This window comes from Microcaecilia unicolor, chromosome 1, assembly GCF_901765095.1.
Source record: "Microcaecilia unicolor chromosome 1, aMicUni1.1, whole genome shotgun sequence".
NCBI classification, from domain to species: Eukaryota; Metazoa; Chordata; class Amphibia; order Gymnophiona; family Siphonopidae; genus Microcaecilia; species Microcaecilia unicolor.
In genome coordinates, this window is record NC_044031.1 from 679,741,720 (window position 1) to 679,760,524 (window position 18,805).

Consider the following 18,805-nt stretch of genomic DNA (forward strand, 5'->3'; position numbering starts at 1 on the left):
TGCATTCTGTTTAGGAGGCAGTAAGTGCGGCTATGCTAACTGTGTTATCCAGGTTGCACACACTCATCATGATGCACTATCCAGATAACGTGGAGGGGCATAATCGAATAGCGGCACCCATCTATCAGGGCGCCCATCTCTAAGGATGACCCCATAAAGCGGCATCCCTGACCATATTATCGAAACAAGATGGGCAGCCATCCTTCATTTCGATAATACGGTCGGGGACGGCCAAATCTCAACATTTGGGCCGCCATTAGAGATAGCCGCCATTGGTTTTCGCCAATAATGGAAACTAAGGACGGCCATCTCAAAACCGGCCAAATCCAAGCCATTTGGTCGTGAGAGGAGCCAGCATTTGTAGTGCACTGGTCCCCCTCACATGCCAGGACACCAGCCAGGCACCCTAGGGGGCACTGCAGTGGACTGCACAAATTGCTCCCAGTTGCATAGCTCCCTTAACTTGTGTGCTGAGCCTGAGCCCCCCAACCCCCCCCCCCCCCCAAACAGGGGCGTAGCCAGACATCCAATTTTGGGTGGGCCTGGGCCCAAGATGGGTGGGCAGAAGAACTTCGCCTTGTCCCATAAGTGATTTGGTATCTCCCTCTCTCACCTGCATACCATATGATCTCTCAAACATCCCACTCCCCCACATGCATTTTAAATAGCAGATTTTCACTGGAAGTGAGCAGCAACTAACACACGCTGCTCATGTTGGCCCCACAGTTTTCCCTCTGATGCATCTTCCTGTTTCCACATAGGTGGGAATACATCAGAGGGAAGGCTGTGGGGTCAGTGCGAGCAGTATGTATCAGTCGCTGCTCACAGCAAGTGAAGATCTGCTATTTAAAAGGTATGCAGGAAGGACAGTTGTTGGGAGTTTTTGGCTAGTGGGGCTTTGGGATCCCTTCCAGCCACACATCATAGGTGTGCTGCTACTAGATGGGCCTGAGCCCAAAGTGGGTGGGCCTGGGCCCACCCGGGCCCACCCTTGGCTACGCCATTGCCCCCAAAACCTACTACCCACAACTGTACAACACTACCATAGCCCTTAAAGGATAACGGGGGGCACCTAGATGTGGGTACAGTGGGTTTCGGGTGGGTTTTGGAGGGCTCCCATTTACCACCATAAGTGTAACAGGTAGGGGGGATGGGCCTGGGTCTGCCTGCCTGAAGTGCACTGCAGTACCGACTAAAAACTTCTCCAGGGACCTGCATAGTGCTGTGATGGAGCTGGGTATGACTGCTCCATCACAGAGGCTGGCATAGAGGCTGGCAAAAAAATGTTTTAACATTTTTTTGGGGGGTGGGAGGTAGTTGGTGACCACTGGGGGAGTAAGGGGAGGTCATCCTTGATTCCCTCCGGTGGTCATCTGGTCAGTTCGGGCACCTTTTCAAGGCTTGGTCGTGAACAAAAAGCACCCAAGTAAAGTCGGCCAAATGCTCGTCAGGGCCGCCCTTCTTTTTTCCATTATCGGCCAAGGACGGCCATCTGTTAACCACGCCCCGTCCCGCCTTCGGTACACTGCCGACATGCCCCCTTGAACTTTGGCCGTCCCGGCGACGGAAAGCAGTTGAGGCCAGCCAAAATCGGCTTTCCATTATGCCGATTTGGCCGGTCCTGAGAGAAGGCCGCCCATCTCCCGATTTGTGTCGGAAGATGGGCGCCCTTCTCTTTAGAAAATGAGCTGGATAGGAATGCCCAATCTGCCCATCACACGCCCTCTTTGAAAAATATTTCTGAAACATTGGTAATGCACAGGTTAACATGCACAAACAGGTAAAAAACGGCAAAACCCTTTAATACATTTCTGCAGTATCCTGTTCACACATGCTAACTGCACCTTAAAGGCTTAATGCTCTTTAGTAAAAGGGTTCCTAAATGCATCAACATTTACACCTGCTCTCAAGGAGGCAAAAATCTTTCCAGCTTCATCTTAGCTGCCATTTCTGCAGCTTTGCTCTGGGCAATTTTATAAATGTGCACAGGTGTCTATGGGGCCCTTTCCCTAAGCTGCGCTAAAAAGTGGCCATCGCTGTTGTTAGCACGTGGGTTTCCTGTGCATTGCAGACATTTTTAGCACAGTGGTTAAATGGCCGCATTTGTATCTAGTTCTGTAATGGCCATGCACTAATTTCCCAATTTGCACGTGGAAAATATAAAATCAGGGGGCAGATCATATAAAAAAAAAAGTAGTCTTTAATGAAGTGAAAATGCCGCCAGGTCAATAAAGATCTGTGCCTGGCATGGCCATGTTTTGCCAACAAATATTAGCTGCATCAGGGGCAGTATGAACCAGCTGGTGTGAATTGCACACTTCACCTAGTCTGGTCCAGCACAAAGGTAAAATAACCAAGTTTCTTGAACCTGTAGGCTTGTTGTTCAGTGTAAAACCAGTGTGCCATGTCGGGCACAGATGTTTATTGACCTGGGAGAATTTTCACTTCATTATAGACTACCTTTTTCTATGATCTGCCTCCTGGTTTTATATTTTCCACATTGGATTTGGCGAATTCCTTGCCTTGCTGTTTTCTGATACCAATTTGCATGTGGTCATTACCGTGGGAACCCTTACCACCACCTATTTTGTAGGCACTAAGTGCTTCCTGCGCTAACCCCACACTAATCAGGCAGCATGTAACAATGTGCCTGCACTACCCGATTAGCACAGGGCTCCCTCCCTCCCTCCTGCCCCAACATTTAAAAAAATGTCTCTGGTGCCCAGTGGCATTCTTCCCCCCCCCCCCCCCCCCCCCCCCCCACCGATCCCCCCTTTAGAGTACCTTCAAGAGGCAGAAGAAATCCCCTTTTGTTTCTGCCTCTGCATCACCATCTTGGAAAATGGTGGTGCTTGACCCTGCATGGTGCATCCTGGGAAACACAAGCAAGGTCAGTCTACCAAACAAATGAATTTTTCCCTTATGTGGTATTCTTAAGAGAAAAATTCTCTTATTTGGTTGACTGTCGTCCCCCCCACCCCCACCCCCATTGAAATGCCTCCCACACTAAAAAATAAAAACTATTTTTTTAGCACGGGATTAGCATGCACTGAATGGCACACTACTGCGGGATGCCTCAACACATCCTACGACAGTGTTTTTTGGCACGCAGTAGGCATGAAGTAGTACCTATCACAGCTTTGTAAAAAGGCCCCTATTTGTTACTACAAAATAGGCTATAAATAGGCACCTTCTTGTCCTCTCAACCTAGACAATCTGTTATAAAATGATCCTTTTTTTATATATATTTTGGGGGTATTTGACATCTAATCCAATGCTTACCAAATATTTTCAGGCTGCAGCTTCATGGTTACAGTTGCAGCCACATCTGTGACCCTGCCGAGGTGCGCCATAATGACATGCCTATGTACCGCCCACCCAGGTCACGACTCTAATACACACTTTGGGAAGCACTTATCTAGTCTTTAGGAAGTCTGAAACATCTGCTGTAGTCTTCTGAGCAGTGTTGATGCTCATACTTGTTTCTTCTGAGTTCTGGAACATCTGCAGCAATCTTGAATGCATAGAACAGCAGCCATAATCTCAATAGTATTTATTTATTTCTTCATTTCTATCCCACATTTTCCAATAAACATTGTTTCAGTGTGGTTTACAGAGGTACTGTATTAGTTACTATTTATGGTAGAGGGTTCAGTGAGTTATTTGCAAATTTGTTAGGACAATGGCTGAGTGTTTTTATGAGATTTACAATGAGGTAGAGTAGATCAGTTGGTGACTAGTTGCTTGACTGTGGAAAGAAGGATTGAGTGCAGTCAGTTAACAAGGAACTTTCTGATTTACACGACTGGAGTCGTTCCCCCCCCCCCCCCCCCCCCCCGAGTCTTCATAGAAGAACTAAAGAAAAAAGCTTTTTATGAAAGACACACCCCCTCAGACTATAAACTTGCACACCCCAACTGACGCTTAGCACGCAAAGTTGCGTGCCCAAATTGTAGAATAAGATCAATTATTTACATAACTAAATGGAATAATTAGGGGTTAACTGGCATTAACAACTAATTATTGGCAATAATTGGTGTTAATTGGTGCTGATTGGCCATAACTGGCAGTTGCGCTCATAATTGGCCTTAATAGTTTACAAAATGTACACGTAATTTCCATTTCGCACACATGCAATGGCAATGTTGACCTGGGAGAGGCCTGAGCACGTTGAGGGCATGCTTGGCACTTATGTGCACATCTTATCGAATACACCCCCCCCCCCCCCCCAAATATTCAGCACTGTTTAACTGGTCAGAACAGTGCTATTTAACTGGTCAGAACAGTTGCTGACCAGTTAAATAGCACTTAACCAGCTAGCCGCAGATATTCAGTGGGGCTAATCAGATATCAACTGCTGAATATCCCCGTTTAGCGGATAGCCGGTTATATCACATGATATAACCAGCTATCTGTCAATTTTTAAACCAGGTTTCACGGCCATATTTGGCTGCATGAAAACCTGGTATATCTTTGGTCGGTTTAAAAATAACTGGCTAGGTCTGAATACTGACATAACCGGTTATCTTTAAACTGGCCAAAAATAAACAGGATATTCAATGCCGGTCACCAGAAACTGTCTGGCATTGAATATCAAGGCTTAGCACCGACCGTGGGAGTTAGCCACTCTAACTCCCATGGTCTGAATATCAGCCCCCTATATTTATCTAAAGTTAGGCAAGCAACTGCAGACTTGCATTAGTATGCTATAACGGGCATTGCGCAAGCAGTAGCTGTTATAAACATCGTGCTCAGCGTGCATCAACCTGGTGCTGAACTTTAGAAAATTATCCCCATAATGGCTCTTCACTATTCAGAGAGTTAGGAGAGTGACATGTTCGATAATCTCATGGTAGACATCAGCAGAGCATGTGCTAGGAGGATACAGAAATGTCTCTTGTATACCCTTGAGGCCCCTGCAGCACTTTGAGGCTGTGAGGGAATAAACACACTCTTTTCTGAATCCTTCTTAATAATAAGATTTCTGTCCATTACGTTATTTCTTCCTATTTCTCTGTGCTGTGTGAAGTACCGCCACCAGAGAGACATGGAACGGTTAGTATTCTATTCCTGGCAAGCTTTCTCACCGCTATTACGTTTATTAAATCTTTAGGCTGAGGGTAAATAATTGCATATTCAAAGTGTGATTTAGTTATTAAACATGACTCAGTCAGCACAAGCAAGTCTCCAGTGCATCCCAAAGGTACAGAGGAAATAAATTTACCCACTTACAGAATGTAATAGGAGACGGATTAAAAACCAATAAAGTGTGAGAAGAACCCAGCGGCCTTCTCCTTAGTTGGAAGCGACAAATTGTAGAGGCGTGCACCGTCTCTGTGTCATGGTCCCTTCTCCTCTCCCATGACGATTTGCATTAACCTATTCAATCCTTCACAACTGTACAAAATAATCCAAAGGTCAGTGGCACTTAAAGGGAGAGAGGAGGTGTGACAGTTCAGTATCTATCCCTACAGGTTTCATCTCAAGTACCATCCATTGTTCCCATAGAAACAATGAAGATCATTTTGTAACAAGCCACCTAACTTTCGAAGCCAGTACACCAGTTTTCTAATTAGTACGCAAATACTTTGAAGGGATATGTCACACACATTTACATGGTATCTAATACACAATGGGCTGGATTCTGGAAATGACGCTATCTATCTATCTACTTATCATTTCTATAGCGCTACAAGGCATACGCAGCGCTGTACACCATACACAGAAGACAGTCCCTGCTCAAAGAGCTTACAATCTAGATAAGACAGGTAAACAGACAGGACAATTAAGGGAAAGGGAATAAAGAGGTGAGGATAAAGGACGGGGTAAGTGAGTTTTGAGTTTGGACTAGGGGCTAGACGTACAGGCTCGGGAAGTCTATTCCAGGCGTGAGGTGCAGCGAGATAAATGGAACGGAGTCTTGAATTAGCAGTAGAGGAGAAAGGGATGGATAAGAAAGATTTATCAACAGAACGGAATACTTGAGGGGGAACGTAGGGGGAGCCAAGAGTGGTGAGGTACTGGGGAGCAGCAGAGTGAATGCACTTATAAGTCAATAGAAGAAGTTTGAATAGAATACGGAAACGGATAGGGAGCCAGTGAAGTGACTTGAGGAGAGAGCTAATGTGGGCATAGTGACTTTGGCGGAAAATAAGTCGCGCAGCAGAGTTTTGGATTGATTGAAGAGGAGAGAGATGGCTAAGAGGGAGGCCGGTGGGTAGTAGGTTACAATAATCAAAACAGGAGGTGATAAGAGTGTGGATAAGGTTTTTGGTAGAGTGCTCAGAGATGAAGGGATGGATTTTGCTGATGTTATAGAGAAAGAAACGACAGGTTTTAGCAGTCTGCTGAATGCGGGCAGAGAAGGAGAGAAACACCCAAAGATAGGCACTGAAATTATATGCGTTAAGCTAGTACTCTGTGAAGGATTCTCTGCATGGAACAACTTTTACAGAATACTAGCTTAGTGCGCACTTCGGACTATATTCTATATATCACGCCTAAAAAATTGACGCTGAAAGAAAATACGCTTAGGCATATTCTATAAAGTACGCCTATATGTAGGTATACTTTATTGAATAAGCCTAAATTTCTGAGCAGTTTATACAATGCACTAAGCTGTCGTCCGTGTGACTAAATTTAGTAATGGGCAGCTACGCCAAGTAAAACGGTGTAAATGCTGATGCCTAAATTACGCACAGACCAGGTATTTTCTATAGCCACGTGCATAGATTTTAGAAATACCTATGACCCACCCATTCCATGCCCATGGCCACACCCTCTTTTCAACTATGGGGTCCTTTTACTAAGATGCGCTGAAAATGGCCTGCGGTAGTGTAGACGCGTGTTTTGTGCGCTTGCAGAATTATTTTTTAGTGCACCTACAAAAACTGACTTTTTTTTCCTGAAAAATGGACATACGGCAAAATGAAAATTGACCTAGCAGTAAGGTCTCACGCGGTAACCAAGCAGTAATGGTCTAGGCGTGTCAAATTCCACTTGATGCACACGTAGCTGCCGCATGTCAGAAAATAAAAAATATTTTTCAGACATGTGTAGCGGATGCGCACCAAATTTGAAATTACCACAAAGGCTACACAGTAGCCGGGTGGTAACTCCAATTTGGCATGCGTTGGGCACACGTGGAGGGGCATAATCGAACGCGAACGCCTATCTCCATGGGCGTCTATGTCCAAAAACGGGTACGTGAAGAAGCGGGACAGACCATATTTTTGAAAAAATGGACGTTTTTCAGCTAGGCATTTGTTTTTTTTAGCGATAATGGAAACTAAAAACGCCCAGCTCAAAAACATCATAATCCGAGCCATTTGGTCGTGGGAGGGGCCACGATTCGTAGTACACTCGCCCCCCTGACATGCCAGGACACCACAACAACCCACAACAACCCACTTACATATCACCAATCCCATGCACAACCTTTAAACAACCTACCAAATCAAAGACACAACAACCAACCAACAGGAACAAACCCCGAATATTTACGAGAAAACAGGGAAAACAATGACAACAGCAAATTCAACCATCGAAGACACAGACAGTTAATAAAAATAAACACATCTAACCCCTCCTTGGAACCACATCACCAAATCAAACTAGGATACGTCAATGCAAGATCAGCAGTAAGCAACTCGATAGACATACTAGATTGGATCACCACAGACAAACTAGACCTCTTATTTATCACAGAAACCTGGTTCCATAGTCCTACAGACCCCGCCATCCTACAAACTTGCCCACCAGAATACAAAATCACGCACTGGACAAGAAATGGAGAAAAAAGAGGAGGCGGAATAGCTTTAATATACAAACCTGAATTCACCATCACAATCACAGGCGAATCTACCTCACCACAACTTGAAATTGCATCGACAAGAATCAACCATCCAAGTCTAATAGGACACCTTAACACAATCCTATTCTACAGGCCACCAGGAAAATGGCAAGACGCCCAAACACAACTCATGGATTTCATCTCGAATACCTGCGTATCAACTTCAAACATCCTCATACTAGGAGACATCAACTTACACCTAGAAGATGACACCCTACCAAGTACACGAGAATTCAAAGAATTCCTACAACTCTGGGATCTGCAAACACCCAACTTACAACCAACACACAAAAAAGGACACACACTAGATATCATAACAAATAGACTCGAACCGAACTCAACTATCACACTCACCAACACAAGATGGACACCCACACTATGGTCAGACCACCATAAAGCAAATGTCACACTTTACTGGCAAAAAACACAACCAAACACAATCAACAAACATGAGCGAACAACCTACACAACAAGAGGAAAAATAGACCCCACAACATTCTGGCAACAGATCTACCAGAGTGAATGGACTGCAAACGCTGGCACCATCCAATTCCTCCAAGAATGGGACGATATAAGCACAACAACATTAGACAAAATCGCCCCAGTCCAAACCAGAACATCACACAGGAAAAATGCAAATCCATGGTTCAACGAAGAGCTGAAAAAACTGAAAACACAAGTCAGGAGACTTGAACGAGCCTGGAATAAAAAGAGAGATGAACAAACACTAAACGACTGGAAACAACTTCGGAGAAAATACAAATACACCATCAAACAGACAAAAAGACTACACTATAAAACATTAATAGGACCAAACTACAAAGACACACATAAACTCTTCAACCTCGTGAACAAACTGTTAGACACCACACCTGTTACAACCAACGGCAAAGATACACCAAGTGTTGACAACCTTGCAAAATACTTCAAGGAGAAGATTGTACAATTACGACAAAAAATACCCGCCAGCACTATAGAATACACCACTCTCCTAGACTGTCTAGATCCAGAAGAAGGAACACACCCAGCAGACAGAACCTGGACCGAATTTGAACTATTACCAGAAGAACTCATCTCTAAAACTCTCAAAAAATATGCCAAATCCAACTGCAAACTAGACATATGTCCAAATAGCCTCATGCAAACTGCTCCTCAACAATTCATAACAAACCTAACAAATCACATAAACTACATGCTACAAAATGGACTCTTCCCAAAAGAAAAAGGAAAAATCCTACTCACACCAATTCCTAAAGACACAAAGAAAAACACGAGCGAAATAACCAACTACAGGCCAATTGCATCCATACCACTAATAACCAAGCTAACCGAAGGTATGGTAACCAAACAGCTCACAAACTATCTAGACAAACATTCAATACTGCATGATGCCCAATCAGGATTCCGTTCGAATCACAGCACAGAAACAGTATTAGTCACCCTAATGACCAGATTCAAACAAAGAATTGCAACCGGCAACAATATACTCCTCTTACAATTCGACATGTCCAGCGCCTTCGACATGGTTGATCATGAAATCCTAATACACATACTTGAATACTTTGGCATCGGAGGAAATGTCTTGAATTGGTTCAAGGGGTTCCTAACCCTGCGCTCGTATCAAGTCACATCAAATTCAACCACGTCCAAGGCATGGATACCTGAATGTGGAGTCCCACAGGGATCACCTCTCTCTCCAACTATATTCAACCTAATGATGATCCCTTTAGCAAAACTCCTATCAAACCATAACCTCAACCCGTACATATACGCCGATGATGTGACAATATACATCCCATTCAAACAAGACATCAAAGAAATCTCCAGCGAAATCAATAAAAGTCTACACATCATGAACACATGGGCAGATGCATTCCGCCTGAAACTGAACGCAGAAAAAACCCAATGCCTGATACTCACCTCCCAATACAACACAACAGAATTCAACGTGATAAACACACCAAACCTAAAACTTCCAATCTCAGAAACACTAAAAATCCTTGGAGTGACTATCGACCGCCACCTAACACTCGAAACTCACGCAAACAACATAACCAAGAAGATGTTCTTCAGCATGTGGAAATTGAAAAGAATTAGACCATTCTTCCCAAGATTCGTCTTCCGCAGCCTAGTGCAATCCCTCGTCCTTAGCCACTTGGATTACTGCAACTCATTATACGCTGGCTGCAAAGAGCAAATACTAAGGAAACTTCAAACAGCCCAGAACACAGCAGCCAGGCTCATCTTCGGAAAACCTAAATATGAAAGGGCAAAACCACTACGAGAGAAACTACATTGGCTTCCACTCAAGGACCGCGTTACTTTTAAAACTTGCACACTAGTCCATAAGATCATTTACGGTGAAGCCCCAGCGTACATGTCTGATTTAATAAACCTACCACCTAGAAACGCCAAAAGATCATCCCGAACTCACCTCAACCTTCATTACCCAACCTGCAGGGGCTTGAAGTACAAGACGATACACGCGTCAACCTTTTCCTACAAGAGCACGAAGTCTTGGAATACATTACCACGCAACCTAAGAATGATCAACGAACAAGCCTCCTTCCGTAAACTACTGAAGACACACCTGTTCGAACAAACTTATGGAAAGAGCCAATACACATAGAGACCACTCACTGTCCACAATGCAATACACATCCACATCTGATCCATCATCCCTTTATCCAGTCAACCATACATTCGTCCACGGAACTATGTACACTATATGTCTAGGCGCCTAATAATGCCCTTTTTTCCCATTGTCTCTTTCTAATGTCTCTGTGTTTTGTCCCATTGTTATACTACCAACGATATTCGAATGCCTCGCACAACTCTGTTCAATGTAATCCATAACTTAGTTGTAACAAATGTATTTCTATTATTCAAGTCTTATTGTAAGCCACACTGAGCCCGCAAATAGGTGGGAAAATGTGGGATACAAATGCAACAAATAAAATAAATAAACTGGACACCCTAGAGGTCAGTGTGGTGGACTTCAGACAATGCTCCCACATGCATAGCTCCCTTACCACGGGTGCTGAGCCCCCAACCCCCCTCCCCCAAAACCCACTACCCACAAATGTACAACACTACCATAGCTCTTAGAGGTGAAGGGGGCACCTACATGTGGGTACAGTGGGTTTTGGAGGCCTCCCATTTACCAGCACAAGTGTTACAGGTAGGGGGGATGGGCCTGGGTCCACCTGGCTGAAGTGCACTGCGGTACCCACTAAAAGTGCTCCAGGGACCTGCATACACGCAGGCCTCTAGGACTTGTTGCTGCTATATAACATTGGCACACCAGCTGACACCTGAAGACTAATCTCTCCGAAAACGTCCTTTATTGGAATAAGCACGCTTACTCACAGTTAACTGCAGATCAGAGGTTGTGCCCCACTGGCAACGAGTCTCCCTGGTACTGAGATGAGCAGTAGGTCAGAGCTGGCAGAATGCTGTACAATGCCCTCTTTCAGCCACATTCAAGGTAAGAACTAAGTTCTGTAACGTGGCTAACACGTGAAAGGGATCTAAAACTGGCTTACAAAAATGGCCACTACCTCATGGACTACCGGAAACAAAACAGGGCACACTCTGACCCAGTAAGCAGGGGGAAAAGCACCATGGGAGTAGAGCCTACCAACTACCAACATCGTGAGCATTTGCCACAAGCTAGTGGAATCACGGAGCCCAATACCTTACACCCACCACAATGCATTGCTGATGTGACTCTGCAGTGCGTGTAACAGAAAAGGTGTCACACTCACCCGAGAGCCACATCAGAACCAGGGAAAGGCTGTCACAGGATAGAACACATTCTGCTGTCATGGAGGTGGGTACAGCATTTGAGGCTGGCATAGAGGCTGGAAAAAAAGTTTTTAAAGTGGGGGTTTTTTGGTGGGAGGGAGTTAGTGACCACTGGGGGAGTCCGGGGAGGTCATCCTTGATTCCCTCCAGTGGTCATCTGGGCAGTTGGGGCACTTTTTTGGGACTTGTTCGTGAAAAAAAAGGGTCCACAAAAAGTGACCCAAAATCGCGGTAAAAACGCCTTTTTTTTCGATTATCAGCTAAAGACGCCCATCTCTCCTTGGCCGATAACCACGCCCCAGTTCCATCTTCACCATGCCTCTGACACGCCCCGTCAACTTTACCCGTTTCCGTGACGGATTGCAGTTGGAAACGCCCAAAATCGGCTTTCGATTATACCGATTTGGGCGCCCACGGGAGAAAGACGCCCATCTCCCGATTTGGATCGCAATATAGGCGTTTTTCTCTTTCGATTATAAGCAGGATAGGCACCTACGCGGCTTAGTAAAAGGGCCCCTATGTGACTTAGAATTTATGCACATCACATTATAGAATGTACTTAGAAGGTTCTGTAAGTAAATTCTAATTATTGCCAGTTAGTGTCAATAATTGACTATGTGGAAATTATTGATGCTGATTGGCTAGTTAACTAATTAATTTGCATGCGCAAATCCAGTATATGACTGGATTTGCATGCGCAACTTAAGCCGTGGTATATAGAATCTGGGGGTTCATGGCTAACTTTTGGCGTGAGCATGCATGCCTGACAAAGGCTGACATAAATGCTCTCATCCAACTGATGGCAGTTAGTTGCGCAAATGCAGGTATTCTATAACATCGTGCCTAATTCCTGGAAATACCCCTGACCAGCCCATTCCCTTTCCATGGCCATGCGCCCTTTTGAGGTTGCCTAGTATGAAATATAGGTACATGATATAGAATAGGGTGTATCTACATGTAACACCTAATTACTGCCAATTAAGTTCTTATTAATGCCAATAATTTTTATCACCTAATTAGCTGATTAGTTTGTGCACGGATCTGCAATCCATGTCCAAAATTGCAAGCCCAGCTTTGGACAACCCATACAGAATTTGGGGCCATGCAAAAGATATTTGTATAAGAGGGCACTTAGGGGAAGAGGGTAAGCAGGTGTCTATTTCAAGTCTATTCGCTAAAGAGAAGTAGACACCTTGTTCTCTTTAGAGAATACTAGTACAAGTGGCAGGAAATGTGAATACTTTATAGCTGGTGTAAATGCTCACACCTAAATGATAGCGAGAATCCATGTAAATTCTAGCATTCTATAATTTACATATGCATTTGCATGTTTACATTTATAGGGCTTTTTTGAGGGGGTACTTAGGGGTACTGAGTACCGGCACCTTTTTCATTGTCTGCTAAAATTGAGTCATGGTCCCCAAGTTATAATGAAAGCGCTCAGGCTCTACACATCAATTCTGCCTTTTCATAGATTCTGTGACTGGTTGCAGAGGGCCTGGCTATTGTGGGGTGGGTCCCTCAGTGATCACCCCACCCCTGAAGGGTGGCCTGACATTTGAGTACCAGCACCGTTTTTGCTAGAAAACACACACTGCATTTATTACATTTAATATACCGCTTCGCAGTACAGTACCAAGCAGTTTACAATATCAATAAAATCTTAAAAGAAAAAACCCAATAAAATAAAGAAAACAGAATGCCAGTTTTTAATAGGAAATCCTAACTCACTCTCTCAAGCAAAAACACTCATCCTTCTCACATATCTAAAACAAAATCCATCATGATACAAAATGCAGAGTCTTCGAGCAGCCATCATGAATTCCCATCAGGGAAAGCCTGCTGTAAAAACCAAGGGGTCCTTTTACTAAAGGGATAGTGCGCAGCAATGGGCTTGCCGAGCGCCAATCCAGAACTACCATCAGGCAACCACAGGAGCCTGGCGGTAGTTCCCAGCCCCAGCGAGCGCCATTTCTGGCGTTACAGGAATATTTTCTATTTTTGTAGTGCCAGTGCTTACTCGGTGGTAATCGGGCAGTGCCACGCACTGCCTGATTAGCGATGGGTTAACATGAGAGCCCTTACCGCCACCTCAATGGGTGGCATCATTAAGTGCTACCCCCTGAAATGGCTGCATGACAAGTGGTTCATGTACCGCACAGACATTTCTTTTTGAGAAAACAAAGACAGCCTTTTGCAATAAAAGAGAGCCTCAGTGTGCATCAAAAACATGTGCTGATGCTAAAGCAGGCCCCCTTTTACCCAGTGCATTTTTTCTAACGAAAAAGGTGCCGGTACTCAAAGGTACTCAAATGCCAGGCCACCCTTCAGGGGTGGGATGATCACCGAGGGACTCACCCCACAATACCCAGGCCCCCCGCAACCAGTCACAGAATCTATGACAAGGCAGAATTGGTGTGTACAGCCTGAGCTCTTTTATTAAAACTTGGGGACATGGGTCAATTTTATCAGGCAATGGAAAAGGTGCCGGTACTCAGTACCCCCAAGTACCCCCTCAAAAAAAGCCCTGCTTTTACCACTCCTTAGTAAAAGGACCCCAAGTTTTCAATAAAACCTTAAATTTTTTCCCACCAATCACTTCCCGTTCCATAATTGGGGGGGGGGGGGGGCACCCCAAAACATTGCCCGCTTATGTGTGCATTGATACACTGAACAGGCTTCACTAGACACCGCTAATCTATGCTTCTGCACTGACTGCAGAAATCTAGTCAGGACATAAGGAGTTATAAAGTCAGCCAAATAAGGTGAGTTTTGCTAAAATGCAGTATGCACCAATTTCAGTAGTTTTTAAACCGGACTCACTGCCAAAGTGGGAGCCAATGGTAATATCTAAACAGCGGTGACACATGCTGTGCACAAGCACTGACAAAGTGTGCACCATCAAAATATAGTGTGTACTATTCCACTAGTAGGTATTCTAGGGACAGTGTTTCCCATCAGTCCTGGAGTACTCCTTGCCAGTCAGGTTTTCAGGATATCCACAATGAATATGCATGAAAGAGATCTGCATATAATGGAGGCAGTGTATGTAAATCAATTTCATGCATATTCATTATGGATATCCTGAAAACCTGACTGGCAAGGGGGTACTCCAGGACCAGCTTGGGAAGTACTGCTATAGGAGGTCATTTGCATGTGCAATAAGAACTTAGGAACATAAGTGTTGCCATATTGGGTCAGACCAAAGGTCCATCCAGTATCCTGTTTCCAACAGTGGCCAATCCAGGTCACAAGTACCTGGCAAAATCCCAAAACAGTACAATACATTTTATGCTGTTGATCCTAGAAATAAGCAGTGGATTTTCCCCCGAGTCCATCTTAATAATGACTTATGGACTTTTTTTTAAGGAAGGTATCCAACCCTTTTTTTAAACCCTGCTAAGCTAACTGCTTTTACCACATTCTCTGGCAATGAATTCCAGAATTTAATTACATGTTGAGTGAAGAAATATTTTCTCCAGTTTGTTTTAAATTTACTACTTAACAGCTTCATTACATGCCCCCTAATTCTAGCATTTTTGGAAAGAGTAAACAAGCAATTCATGTCCACCCATTCCATTCCACTCAGTATTTTATAGACCTCTATTATATCTCCCCTCGACCGTCTTTTCTCTAAGCTGAAAAGCCCTAGCCGCTTTAGCCTTTCCTCATAGGGAAGTTGTTCCATCCCCTTTATCATTTTCATCGCCCTTTTCTAATTCCACTAATTCCACTCCATCTTTTTTGAGATGCGGTGACCAGAATTGCACACAGTATTCGTGGTGCAGTCGCACTTTGAACTGATATAAAGGTATTATAACATTCCCATTTTTATTTTCCATTCCTTTCCTAATAATTCCTAACATTCTATTTGCTTTCTTAGCCACCACTGCACACTGAGCAGAGGGTTTCAAAGTATCATCAACGATGACACCTAGATCCCTTTCCTGGTCAATGACTCCTAATGTGGAACCTTGCATCACATAGCTATAGTTTGGGTTCCTCTTTCCCACATGCATCACTTTGCACTTGCTTACCTTAAACGTCATCTGCCATTTGGATGCCCAGTCTCCCAGTCTGATATGGTCCTCTTGCAATATTTCACAATCCTCAGGCGTTTTAACAACTTTGAATAACTTCAAAGTTGTTAAAACACATGAGGATTGTGTCATCAACTTTGTGTCATCAACAAATTTAATTACTTCACTAGTTATTCCCATCTCTAGTTCATTTATAAATATGTTAAAAAGCGGCAGTCCAGCAAAGACACTTTAGGAACCCTAATATCTACCCTTCTCCATTGAGAATACTGACCATTTAACCTTACTCTCTGTTTTATTTATTTATTTATTTATTTATTTTATTTGTTGCATTTGTACCCCACATTTTCCCACCTATTTGCAGGCTAAATGTGGCTTACGTAGTACCGTCAAAGGTGATTGCCCAGTCAGTTGATAACAAATACAGGTTGTATAGTGATCGAATGAGGTATATGTGGAGGATCGGAAGGGATGAGGATTGTGTGATGTCCAGTACGATCGTTAGTCATTTTATGTTCCTGGGTGAAGAGGTTTACGTGGGATCGTTACCTTTTAACCAGTTTTTAATCCAAAATAGGACACTGCCTCCTATCCCATGACTCTCTAATTTCCTCAGGAGTCTTTCATGAGGTACTTTGTAAAATGCCTTTTGAAAATCCAGATACACCATCAACCGGCTCACCTTTATCCACATGTTTATTCACCCCTTCAAAGAAATGTAATAGATTGGTGAGGCAAGATTTCCCTTCACTAAATCCATGTTGGCTTTGTCTCATTAATCCATGCTTATGTATATGCTCTGTAAATTTGTTCTTTGTAATAGTCTCTACCATTTTGCCCAGCACCAACATCCAGCTCACCGGTCTATAATTTCCTGGATCACCTCTGGAACCCTTTTTTTTTTTTAAATTGGTGTTACACACACCACTTAAACATGTCAGTGTCTAGAATATTATCATTTACATGTACTCCTGTCACCCAGGGGCATAGCCAGACACCCAATTTTGGGTGGGCCTGGGCCCAAGATGGGTGGGCAGCCGCAGGAGAACTCCACCTTGTCTCACTAGTGATTTGGTCTCTCCCTCTCTCGCCTGCATGCCATATGGTTTCTCAGACATTCTCCCCTCCCCTGCATACCTTTTAAATAGCAGATTTTCACCGTCAGTGAGCAGCAACTAATACACTTTGCTCATGTTGGCCCCACAGCATTCCCTCTGATGCAACTTCCTGTTTCCGCATAGGCAGGAATACATCTGAGGGAAGGCTGTGGAGCCAGTGAGAGCAGTATGCATGAGTCGCTGCTTACTGCAGGCAAAGATCTGCTATTTATAAGGTATGCAGGAGGGACAGTTGTTGGGAATTTTCAGATGGTGGGGCTTGGGGATCCCTGCCAGCCACATAGGTGTGCTGCTACTGGGTGAGCCTGAGCTCAAAGTGGGTGGGCCTGCCCTTTGCTACGCCACTGCTGTCGCCTAAAACCTATACTGGCCAATATTCAAAGCGATTTAAGCGGGCAGGAGAGGCAGGGTTGGGGGGGATGTTCTAAGGGGTTGAGGTATTCTGAGTGTTGCTGGTTGGGGGGAAGGTGGGGGTGGGGGGCTTCCAGTACTCCAGGTACCTTTTTGAGGTCCAATGTCAAAAGTAAAAAAAATGCAGCCAACAGCATCTGCATAGAAAGAGCTCTGTCTTTTGGAATTGGACCAGAGCTTTTTCTATGCAGATGCTATTGGCTGCATTCTTTTACTTTTGACATTAGACCTCATTTTTTTTTTAAACACAGGTATTACAGTACATGCTTTGAATCTGTGAATGTATTGTGGAAACCTATGTGACCCCTGACAGAGGTTTTTCCGAAACATGGCCAGGTTGGGTCCTGTTTCCATTAAAGTTGACATTTGAATAAACTCTTGCTGTGTTTTGTCCTTCCTTGTATAGCCGCTACTATTTGGATGACTGTGAAGGAGGCAACACCAGTTACTCTGATTGTTACTCTTACACTGAGCTCTGATTGGGACTGGTTTTTGCATCTTTTTCCAGACATTGAGAGACTCCCTTTTTGATCTACACTGCAATAATGTTTCCTGATGAGTCTAAAGAAACACACTGGCATGGCAGGGAATTTTTATTGTTAAGACCTGGTATTTTGTAGTTGGATGTAAATGTACACATGTATTTTTTACCACAATTCCTGCTAGATTTGTGATTGTATTTTGTAAAGATGAATAGGCGCTTGTGAGTCTTTAGAAAATAGGCTGCAAATAGGTGCCCTCTTGGCCTCTCAATCATGGTGGAACAAAGGACTCTGGGAAAAAGCAATCTCCGTAGAAGTACATCAGACAAATAGAAAGCAGAGATGGTCAAGAAAAGATAGATCAAATGATGAAGCCAAATGTCCAACCATGCATAAGATCAAAAGGCTTTATCACAAACAGCCATTCTACTTAGAGTCATCAGATATCTAAATAGAATGGCTGTTCATAATAAATGCTTTTGATCTTATCCATGGTTGGACATTTGACTTCATCATTTGATCTATTTCCTCTTGGCCATCTACACTTTCTACCTGTCCATCAATCCAGATGGCCAGTTATACAATTACTCCATAAAATATATTGAAGGAGCCTAAGGGGCCTCCACAAATACAGAAATCAGTGGAAATTCATTCAGAAGTAGCAAAATTAATCTAATATGAAGACTTTGCCACAACTCCAGTAAAGGAGGTTCAGAGGTTCCTCATACTTGCCCAAAATGTGACCCTGCACAAATAATTGAAAGATCAACTTTTAAACTTGGAGATTATTAGCTTTGAATATAATAAAAAAAAAGAACAAAAAAAGGAAAATATCAAAAAGGTCATCAAAATATAACCAACTGACCAAAGTGTCACAGGAAAAAGAGTGATTAGAATCTAAAAACTGAGCAGAAGGGAAGCTTTTGCAGGGATGCTCTGTTTAACTAGACAATATATGAGCCTTATTCCCTCAACCAATTTTCCTTGCATCTTAACTGACAAGACATTAATCGTCCTCTGTTTTTATTTATTTATTTTGTTTTGGTGCAAGCGTGACAAGCTGCCTTATTTCCTTTGTCAAACACTATTAGTGTG

General features: G+C 43.7%; 1 protein-coding gene and 1 long non-coding RNA gene across 13 annotated transcripts in view; one reads left to right on the forward strand and one right to left on the reverse strand.

Annotated features, from left to right (window-relative positions):
- CELF6 (CUGBP Elav-like family member 6) overlaps nucleotides 1-18,805 on the forward strand; it is a 660,136-nt gene that overhangs the window by 555,498 nt on the left and 85,833 nt on the right. The window lies entirely within an intron of this gene.
- LOC115458005 lies at nucleotides 2,182-16,837 on the reverse strand. Its single transcript, XR_003940020.1, has 3 exons — nucleotides 16,678-16,837; nucleotides 12,428-12,432; nucleotides 2,182-2,198 (listed from the first exon to the last, which is right to left on the reverse strand). It is a non-coding gene; the product is annotated as an uncharacterized LOC115458005 (long non-coding RNA).